Source organism: Oncorhynchus clarkii, chromosome 4, assembly GCF_045791955.1.
Source record: "Oncorhynchus clarkii lewisi isolate Uvic-CL-2024 chromosome 4, UVic_Ocla_1.0, whole genome shotgun sequence".
NCBI classification, from domain to species: Eukaryota; Metazoa; Chordata; class Actinopteri; order Salmoniformes; family Salmonidae; genus Oncorhynchus; species Oncorhynchus clarkii.
The window spans coordinates 75,288,327-75,299,205 of NC_092150.1; the positions used below are offsets into that span (position 1 = coordinate 75,288,327).

Genomic DNA, 10,879 nt, shown 5'->3' on the forward strand with positions numbered 1-10,879 from the left:
TAGTCTGGATTGTGGATAGAAAAACTTGACTATCAGCCTTCACGTCTGTATAGGACAAGAGATCATTCCAGTTAATTACCTTAATTGCGTTTTCAAAATAGCTTAATTCACTCTTAGGTATTCTCAGTTGATCCGGCTTTCTAACAGTAGAGAGGTTAAACCTGGGTATTTTGTGAAATTATATTAGTGCAACATTGGAGGGTTTGTTTTTTACTTCCCAGGTGTTGTTGTAAAAATGTTGGGAAAAAGTGGAAAAGTATTCCCTGGAGAGTCCTGGGATCCCGGTTACACATGTTAAACCCTATCGGCTACTGTAGTATATGGCTGTCAAGGCTGTTGGGACGCATGGAGAATCACCAGGAAATGTTTGACATTCCCAGTTCTGGACACCCATTTGTCTGTGTCCCGCATACCGAGGAAGACGGCTATTCATTTGAAACGTTTGTGCATACAGTATGTATTTGCATGACATGAACGGTTTATGAATGATAATCCCCTGTTGCAGATAAAATACTGTATAAGAAAACAAAACTGGAAATAAATGTACTTCTTAAGGCTCTGTACTGTTTTATACCGGTTTCATATCGTCACCATCTACACACAGCAGGAGGGATGAACACCCATACAATTACAATAATAAGTGATTCTACTTCTATTGTAAAACCCAGCGTTTAACCAGCAGATGAGGTGAGGTTGTGATTAAATCATGGCAGCACGCCTGAAGGTTGTCAGTTGTGTATCAATGGTAGATACATCCGATCTGGCTGATCTTTGCCAGAACACATGAAATATTGAAAAGGCATACTTTATACAACATATTCTCACGGAGGTGTACACACACACACGTGCACACCCACATAAAAAGCTTCTCATGCGCACACACACAGACGTGTACGTTCACCATATAAAAACAAGTTGAATGACAGCTACCAATGGATAGGATACAGTACATTCAAACAGAAGGGTTTATGTGCACTTAACTCTTTCATGCCTGTATACATACACAAAGACCAGTTAGTGAAAAAAATATCAGAATTGGGCTGACTGTCTAAAACAGTTGCTCTGCCAATTAGGCTACATAACATGAGATCTTCACAGGCACATTTTTTACATCTTTAGATAGATCAGCCATCACATTATTCATTCGTTTATTCATTAATTTATTCATTCTATTCACCATCACATCTATCTCACTATCTAATGTGCTGATTACAGTTCCAAACTGTTGGCTCAGAAATAGGTTTCCGATTCTAATTCTGTGGTAGGGGGTTGTTTCCAAACGCAGCCATGGTGGGCCGGATGGCAGCCGAGCTAGCCACTGGCATCTTGTCAAAACCAATTCATCATCAGTGCTTCTGATGAACATTGTAAAAAGTGGGATGGCACTGTTGTTCGTCTGAAGTGCTTTTTCTGATTGGCATGATCCAAAACGCTTTGGTTTGTTCAACATATTCTATAAAATTAGCTTGAAGTCAAATAACGAATTTGTCAGATCAACGTGATTTTTTTTTGAACGAAAGCTTTTAAATTCCTTTCAACACCTCATGCACATTTGCTTTGTATAGTGGTGTTTGCAATTTAGTGACTGCAGCCTAACAGAAGAGTTGGAGTAGTGGCCTATTGGGGAATTGGATTTCAGTTTGTTATTTTTGGCCACCCGTGATAGTCAATGTCATTCCAGGTTATGTGTTTTGTTTTTTGTTTTATTTTATGATTATATGTTTACTGCCAGCACTGAATGTTTTATTATACAGTGCATTCGGAAAGTATTCAGACTCCTTCCCTTTTTCCACATTTGTTTACGGTACAGCGTTATTCTAAAATGGATTAATCCTCATCAATCTATCTAAAATTCCCCATAATGACAAAGTTATAAGAGTTTTACATGTTTTTTTGCAAATGTATTAAAAATAAAAACAGAAATACCTTATTTACACAAGTATTCAGACCCTTTGCTATGAGACTGGAAGAAGTTTGGAACCACCAAGACACTTCATAGAGCTGGCCGCCCGGACAAAATGAGCAATTGGGGAGAAGGGCCTTGGTCAGGGAGGTGACCAAGAACCCGATAGCCACTCTGACAGAGCTCTAGAGTTCCTCTGTGGAGATGGGATAGCCTGTGTTATTTCTGTTTTTTATTTTTCATACATTTGCAAACATTTCTAAAAAACTGATTTTTCTTTGTCATTATGGGGTATTGTGTGTAGACAATTTAAACAATTTAATCAATTTTAGAATAAAGCTGTAACGTAACAAAAGGTGGAAAAAGTGGTCTGAATACTTTACAAATGCACCGTATCAGCATAAGTACTGTAATGCTACAGAGTCTAGAAATTTCTATTGATGAGATCGTCACCATTTGGTTACAATATTGTAACCAGTTCATTTCAAAGTAAAGTAAAGTAAATGTCAATATTTCATCTTATGGAACCAGCTTAATATCTTGATTAACAGGAAATGTATTTAATTGCTTGTAACCCAAATAAATACATTTGGATAGGATAATTCCAAAGTGAAAAATCAACAAACATGAAAAAATGTTTTGAATATTCAGTGTATTATTTTTGTATTTATGCTATTCATTTATGTTTAACCAAACTGGAAAAGTAAGTTAAGTGTTGAAATAATAATAATCAAATATAACTGTTGGCATTTAATCATAAAATATACTGTGTGATTCAATGGCAGCTGTTATATTTGATTACTAACGAACATATTTCATTGAAATTGAAAAAAACTACATTTGTTGTGTTTGGTTTCAACAAATAATATTTTTTTTTTTGGGGGGGGGGGGTATTTTTTTTTGTTGCTGTGTGTTAATCTATTCTCAGGATGTTTAGTACAGTGTGTATCCTTATGGAGCTTTACTCTAATCAAGTAAGGGAATAGCCAGAGGTAACCCCTGGACACATAGCCCAAAGAAACTATAACTGTCACGCGGGACTAGGTGGGTGCAGGAATCAGACGCAGAGAGAGTTCCACTGGGGTTAAGTGCTTTTACTAAGGCACACAAAATAATAAGCCCAACAAATACAGGGTGCGGGACACACAACGAGACAACCCAAAAACCACAGGGTGCCAAGTTAAAGAAAAGACAATCCAACACTACCTAAAATACACACACCTTACATAAAGACAATCCACCACTACCTAAAATACACACACCTAACATAAAGAAAATCCACCACTACCTAAAATACACACACCTAACATAAAGACAATCCACCACTACCTAAAATACACACACCTAACATAAAGAAAATCCACCACTACCTAAAATACACACACCTAACATAAAGACAATCCACCACTACCTAAAATACACACACCTAACATAAAGACAATTCACCACTACCTAAAATACACACACCTAACATAAAGACAATCCACCACTACCTAAAATACACACACCTAACATAAAGAAAATCCACCACTACCTAAAATACACACACCTAACATAAAGACAATCCACCACTACCTAAAATACACACACCTAACATAAAGACAATTCACCACTACCTAAAATACACACACCTAACATAAAGACAATCCACCACTACCTAAAATACACACACCTAACATAAAGACAATTCACCACTACCTAAAATGCACACACCTAACATAAAGACAATTCACCACTACCTAAAATACACACACCTAACATAAAGACAATTCACCACTACCTAAAATACACACACCTAACATAAAGACAATTCACCACTACCTAAAATACACACACCTAACATAAAGACAATCCCGCACAAAACAAGGGCGGGTCTACCTACTAAATATAGGGAAGCTAATTAAACCAAACAACAGAAACACAGGTGAAACTAATAAGACAAAACAAACAGACAAACGAAAAAGGGATCGGTGGCGGCTAGTAGGACGGTGACGACGACCGCCGAGCACCGCCCGAACAGGCAGGGGAGTCAACTTTGGCGGAAGTCGTGACACTAACCACAACCTTAAAGGAAAAATCGACCCAAAACTACAAATTCCTATAGTGTACAGTATTACAGTTTTTTTCGATTGCTAAACGACAGTGGGCACAACTGGAGTCACATGTGCAAAACTCTAACTACAGTCTGTACTACCAACAGTCACGTGAGCTAAACAGTTCACATCACCTGCAAAACTCATTCCAAGCAACACAACTCTTAACACATGGCTCAAAACACGCTCAGTGCAGCCAAACACTGTGCACAACCCTCACTGAGATAACACACACTGTCACTCAGAACACACTGAGAGTAAAAACACTAACATCAAACACCAATACAGAAAATACAAACTTTTCATCTTTACAGTTTGAACAATTTCAGTGACTTCATACAAAGTAATATTTTCTTCAAAGAAAAGAGTGACATTCTTTCACATGATTTATATTTTTTTTTAGAACATAACAATTCTTTAAGGTAAATGAAAATTAGCAGTTTGCTTCAATAGTCTGTAGTAATTTACAGAATTACAGTAATGAGAAAAAAAAGGTAGAAACTAAAAGTACATACTGTAATTCGAACAAATAATTGAGGGGCTAATCCTGCCTCTCTCTAGCATCAGGCCACAGGTTTTCTTCAACATCACATCTAATGTTTTCTCTTGCCATGCACCTGGGGAAGAACCTTCTGGAGTGCCTTATCCATCCCTGGCAGTCCTCTGGACTCGTGTCCTCACATGCGGCACGCATGGCTTCCAAAAGAGACATTTGGTCATGTGGGTGGTGACCAAACACTTTCCACCTCCAGGCAGAGAAAAACTCCTCTATTGGGTTGAGGAAGGGTGAATATGCAGGCAGGTACAAAACCATAAATCTGTGATGTGCTGCAAACCAATCTGTGACAGCTGCAGAGTGGTGAAAAGCAACGTTATCGCAAACTATGACAAAAACTTGGGGGTTTCTTACTGGCTCCCCCTGTTCTGCTGGCACTGGCTGAGCATAGAGCTGTTCTAGGAAAGCTATAAGCCTTTCTGTGTTGTATGGGCCAATGAGTGGTGTGTTGAGAAGCAAACCATCATTGGCCATTGCAGCACACATGGTGATATTTCCCCCCCTTTGGCCTGGAACCTCCACAGTGGCCCTTTGACCTATAACATTCCTTCCTCTGTGCTGTGTTTTGGCAAGGTTAAATCCAGCTTCATCGATAAATACAAATGAATGTGGTCTTTCCAGTGCTTCCACCTCCATTACTCTATGAAAAACAGTAAGTGCACAGTTTTACTGTAGAAATGCTAGTGTTTTTTTTACTGTAAATATTTTGTATAGCTGTGTACGTAACCTCAGACGTCTTACCTGGACATATTGGTATCTTTGCTCTTTTACCCGTTCACTGTTTCTCTCGAACGGTACAGTGTATAACTGTTTCATTGTAACTTGGTGTTTCTTTAGGACTCGAGCAATAGTTGTTGTGCTGACAGAATTAACATTTTCAAATATATCATTATCAGCCAGCACTCTATCTTGAATCTCCCGCAGTTTTATTGCATTGTTGACAACAACCATGTCAACAATAGCATTTTCCTGCGCATCTGAAAATATTTTTCCTCTTCCCCCTGTTGGGGGCAGCCTTTGGGTCCTGTTGTAAAAATATATTTTACAGTCAAACTTACTGTAATATATATCTGTGTAAATATTCTATAATTGCAATACAAAATAGATTCCTGTAATGTTTTCATTTACTGTAAGGATGTAACTCTCACCTGTTTGCATGATGGAAAATTCACATTACAGATGCCACTGTGGATCTTTGCAGATTGGGTTGCACCCTCAACCCTGCCTCTCTCAATGAGAGACCATGGTTCACGACATGGTCTATAAGTGTAGCCCTTATTTCATCTGAAATAACAGCTCTTTGTCTTCTTTGTCTTCCTCCACGCATCCGCCCTCTCCCTGCCACCCTTCTCCCTCCACGAACCCATCTTCCTTGTTCCATTTCCAAAATGAGTCTTTCTGAGCTCTACCTATATATACTGTAATATGTGTGTGTGTTCACTAACAAGTCTAAAACAAGACACATGCTTAGCCTTTCAGCTGAAATTGCAATCAGCAGTGTTTGAAAGGCACAAGGCTGAAATCTATTCCGTTTTGAATGTGTGGTTCACAGTTTTGACAGCAGTGTGTTAGCATTTGAACAAAGTGCTGTAAGTCCACAGTGTTGTGCAGGTTGTGGTTAAAGTCATGGGATAAGTGTGTAGAGTTTTGAAAACTGTGTTCAAGCAATGAAAAACGAACTAGAGTTTGGTCCACATGAACTGCTGCTGTGCAGACTGTAGTTAGAGTTTTGCACATGTGACTCCAGTTGTGTCCACTGTCGTTTAGCAATCGAAAAAAACTGTAAATAACACTAATATGTGAAAACAATAATTTGTGGTTATATTATAATAAGATTGGTAGCAAGATTAGGAATTCATTGTGGAAATCTGTTGCAGCTCAAATCGACTTCAAAACCCACAGTGCAATGTTCTCTCTATTGGCTGGTTGGCTAGCTAGCTAGCAAATGTACCTACATACAATAATACCAAAGTTAATATCGGCATGTAGCTAGTTAGTTGTAAAATCACCAAAACACACTGCGCTATCAATTTAGGAGTCTACAATCTCACCATGTTCAACCTGCAGATTGATGTGTTTTGCAGTGGAGTCTGACATTCGCAACGGCACCTTGCAATGCAACCTGTATTGAAGAGGCAGACAAATAGGAGAAATGTGGTAGACCCTCTGTTAAATTACCCATTTCTCAGGAAGGAATATCGCAAAAATATGATCAATGGCTCATTCGAGAGAAGACACTCTCCCGCGTTATGACATCGGCCAGTATTAAAATCTGATATGTATGATAGACGTTAGTGTAGAGAGTGTAGTGAGAGCGGCTTTATCGCAATGCTACATAATACCAGTCAATTTTCTGCATGCTTGAATGGCAATACCTCAGATACACATGCAAACATGAAATGACCCAGGGAATTGAAAGAACATTGCTCTGAGTTAAACAAAAATGGGTGAATCTTTCCTTTAAGGATAAGGGAGCGTATCGTTACAGGGCTATAGCTTTCCTCACCTGTACACTCCTCTCTACCTCTAGTACAGGTAGTAAGTTCCAGCATGACACTGTCATGACGGTGATCAATGTTATCTGGCTCGGGTTAAAATTAGGTTTTGTCTAGGATTAGGCTCGGAGTGAGGGTTAGGGCTAGTGTTAGGCTTATACTCTACCTCTCCACCAGGCAACAAGTTCCAGCGTCGGACCATCACCATGGTGATCAGTTTGATCTGGCTGTACTCTGGGCTGTGGGCTGTGTTTCCTCTCTTGGGCTGGGGCGGCTACGGACCGGAGCCCTTCGGAGTGGCCTGCTCCGTGGACTGGGCAAGCTACCAAGACTCCCTGAACCACTCTACCTTCATCATGTCTCTGTCTATCTTCTGTACCTTCATCCCCTGCCTCGTCATCCTCTTCTCCTATTCCGGCATAGCCTGGAAACTCCACAAGGCATACCAGTCCATCCAGAATGGAAACTTCAACTACGGACACATCGAGAGGAAAGTCACTCTGGTGAGTATGCAAGGTTTATCTGTTGACTGTTTATTAACCATTTACCGATTAACCATGTTTCTTTAGAGCTGGAATCAGCATTTGTTTTTGTTTTGTTGATAAAACGGAGGAGAGGAGCGTTCGGCAGCGTGGTAATAAAAATGTGAAAAATATTAGCTAAATAAAAAAGGAAATAGTAACACAATAAAATAATAATGAGGCTATGTACAAGGATTAGCGGTACCAAGTCAATGTGCAGTGGCACGAGGTAGTTGAGGTATTGAGGTAATACAGTATGTACAGGGAGGTACGGGTAAAAGAGACTAGGCAATCAGGATATATAATAAACAGAGTAGAAGCAGCATATAGGGTGAGTGTGAAAGTTTGTGTGTGTGTGTGTGTGTGTGGTACAGTGCATTTGGAAAGTACTTAAACCTCAACTTTTTCTTCATTAAGGTTAAGTTACAGCCTTATTCTAAATTGGATTAAAAAAAGAAAATCCTCAGCAATCTACACACAATGCCACATAATGTCCTGCCATCCAGGACCTCTATACCAGGCGGTGTCAGAGGAAGGCCCTAAAAATGGTCAAAGACTCCAGCCACACTTGTCATAGACTGTTCTCTCTGGTGCTGCATGGCAAGCGGTACCGGAGCGCCAAGTATCGGTCCAAGAGGCTTCTGACCAGCTTCTACCCCCAAGCTATAAAACTCCTGAAAATCTAATCAAATGACTATTTGCATCTAACCCAGACTATTTGCATTGCCACCACCCGCCCCCTATTCTACACTGCTGCTACTCTCTGTGATTATCTATGCATAGTCACTTTAATAACTCTACCTACATGTACATATTACCTCAATTACCTCGACTAACCGGTACCCCCACACATGGACTCTGTACCGGTACCCCCTGTATATGGCCTCGCTATTGTTATTTTACTGCTGCTCTTTAATTATTTATTTTTATTTCTTACCTTTTTTATGTATTTTCTTAAAACTGCATTGTTGGTTAAGGGCTTGTAATTAAGCATTTCACTGTAAAGTCTACACCTGTTGTATTCGGCACATGTGACAATTTGATTTGATTTGATTTGAAATCAAGATTGAACTCTTTGGCCTGAATGCCAAGCGTCACGTCTAGAGGAAACCTGGCACCATCCCTATGGTGACGCATGGTGGTGGGAGCATCATGCTGTGGGGGTGTTTTTCAGCGGCAGGGACTGCGAGACTAGCCAGAATCGAGGGAAAGATGAACGGAGCAAAGTACAGAGAGAGCCTAGATGAAAACCTGCTTCAGAGTGCTCAGGACCTCAGACTGGGGCGAAAGTTCACCTTCCAACAGAACAATGACCCTAAGCTCACAGCCAAGCCAATGCAGGATTGGCTTCGGGACAAGTCTCTGAAGGTCCTTGAGTGGCCCAGCCAGAGTCCAGACTTGAACCCAAATCAAATCAAATCACATTTTATTGGTCACATACACATGGTTAGCAGATGCTAATGCGAGAATTGCAAAATGCTTGTGCTTCAAGTTCTGACAGTGCAGTAATGTCTAACAAGTAATCTAACAATTCCCCAACAACTACCTTATACACACAAATCTAAAGGGGTGAATGAGAATATGTACATATAAGTATATGGATGAGTGATGCCCGAGATGCATAGGCAAGGTGCAATAGATGGTGTAAAATACAGTATATACATGTGATATGAGTAATTTAAGATATGTAAACATGATTAAAGAGACATTATTTAAAGTGGCATTGTTTAAAGTGACTAGTGATCCATTTATTAAAGTGGCCAGTGATTGGGTCTCAATGTAGGCAGCAGCCTGAGTTAGTGATTGCTGTTTAGTAGTCTGATGGCATTGAGATAGAAGTTGTTTTTCAGTCTATTGGTCCCAGCTTTGATGCATCTGTACTGACCTCGCCTTCTGGATGATAGTGGTGGTGTAAACAGGCAGTGGCTCAAGTGGTTGATGTCCTTGATGAACTTTTTGGCCTTGCTGTGACATCTGGTGCTGTAGGTGTCATGGAGGGCAGGTAGCTTGCCCCTGGTGATGCGTTGTGCAGATCGCACTACCCTCTGGAGAGTCTAGCGGTTGAGGGCGGTGCAGTTGCCCTACCAGGCTGTGTTACAGCCTGACAGGATGCTCTTGATTGGTCATCTGTAAAAGTTTTTCAGAGTTTTGGGTGACAAGCCAAATTTCTTCAGCCTCATGAGATTGAAGAGGTGCTGTTGCGCCTTCTTCACCACACTGTCTGCGTGGGTGGACCATTTCAGTTTGTCTGTGATGTGTACGCCGAGGATCTTAAAACTTTCCACCTTCTCCACTGCTGTCCCTTCAATGTGGATGGGGGGTGCTCCCTCGACTGTTTCCTGAAGGCCCTCACCTCCTCCCTGTTGGCTGTCTCGTCATTGTTGGTAATCAAGCCCACTACTATCTGCCAGATACCAAGCACGCTAAGTGGTTAGCCCTTGTGGCTAGGGCCGCACTTCTATTTTTCTCGGTTTTAGGACCACCAATTACCAGAGTGTTCTACTACCGGCGTCTCTCATTTCACGAAGTGAATAGCGGGCTCGTCCTGCTATCATTACTATCATGCCTCTGAAAAAAAACAAGGATCACATCTCTGCTGGGCAGGTATGTGAACTCTTGGAGAAGCAGAACGTTTTATATAAGGAAATGATCCTTCAGCAGGAAAAGCTTCATACAAATGATCATGGAGTCTACCAACAAACGGCTGGACGACCTGACTAAAGATGTACAAGACATTAAAATAAGCCTACAGTTCACACAGAAGGATGTGGATGTATTGAAGACCACACAGGATACGCTTTCCAGAAACTGTTCCTCGATGCAGAATGAAATCGCCACAGTCAGGGAGGGCCTCCAGAACACGTCTGGGAAGGCTGATTACCTGGATGGACAATCGAGGAGAAATAATCTTGTAGTATATGGTATCCAGGAGAGGACAAAATAGCTGTTTTCTGAGGAGCTACAATTGGATCAACAGGTTGAGCTGGAACATGCTCACCAGTCTGGGAAACCAGGGGGCACTGGTGGTGCCAATGGTGGTGCCAATGGAACCAGACTCAGGCCAATTGTAGTGAAATTCCTCAGGTTCAAGGATAAGCTTACAGTCCTTGAAAAAGCCAATGGCCTTAAAGGGGCCTTCATCTTCATCAATGAGGATTTCTCAGATGCAGTCTCTCAAAGAAGAAAGGAACTAATATTAGCTATGAAGGCTGCAAGAGAACAAGGTGACATAGCATATCTGAGGTATGACAAACTAATTGTTCACTTTCCCTCCCAAGGAGTTAGGAGGAGCGATAGACACAAGTAATTCC

General features: G+C 40.8%; 1 pseudogene; it reads left to right on the top strand.

Moving 5' to 3' along the window:
• Positions 1-10,879, top strand: part of LOC139408050 (opsin-5-like) — a 60,615-nt pseudogene that overhangs the window by 40,528 nt on the left and 9,208 nt on the right.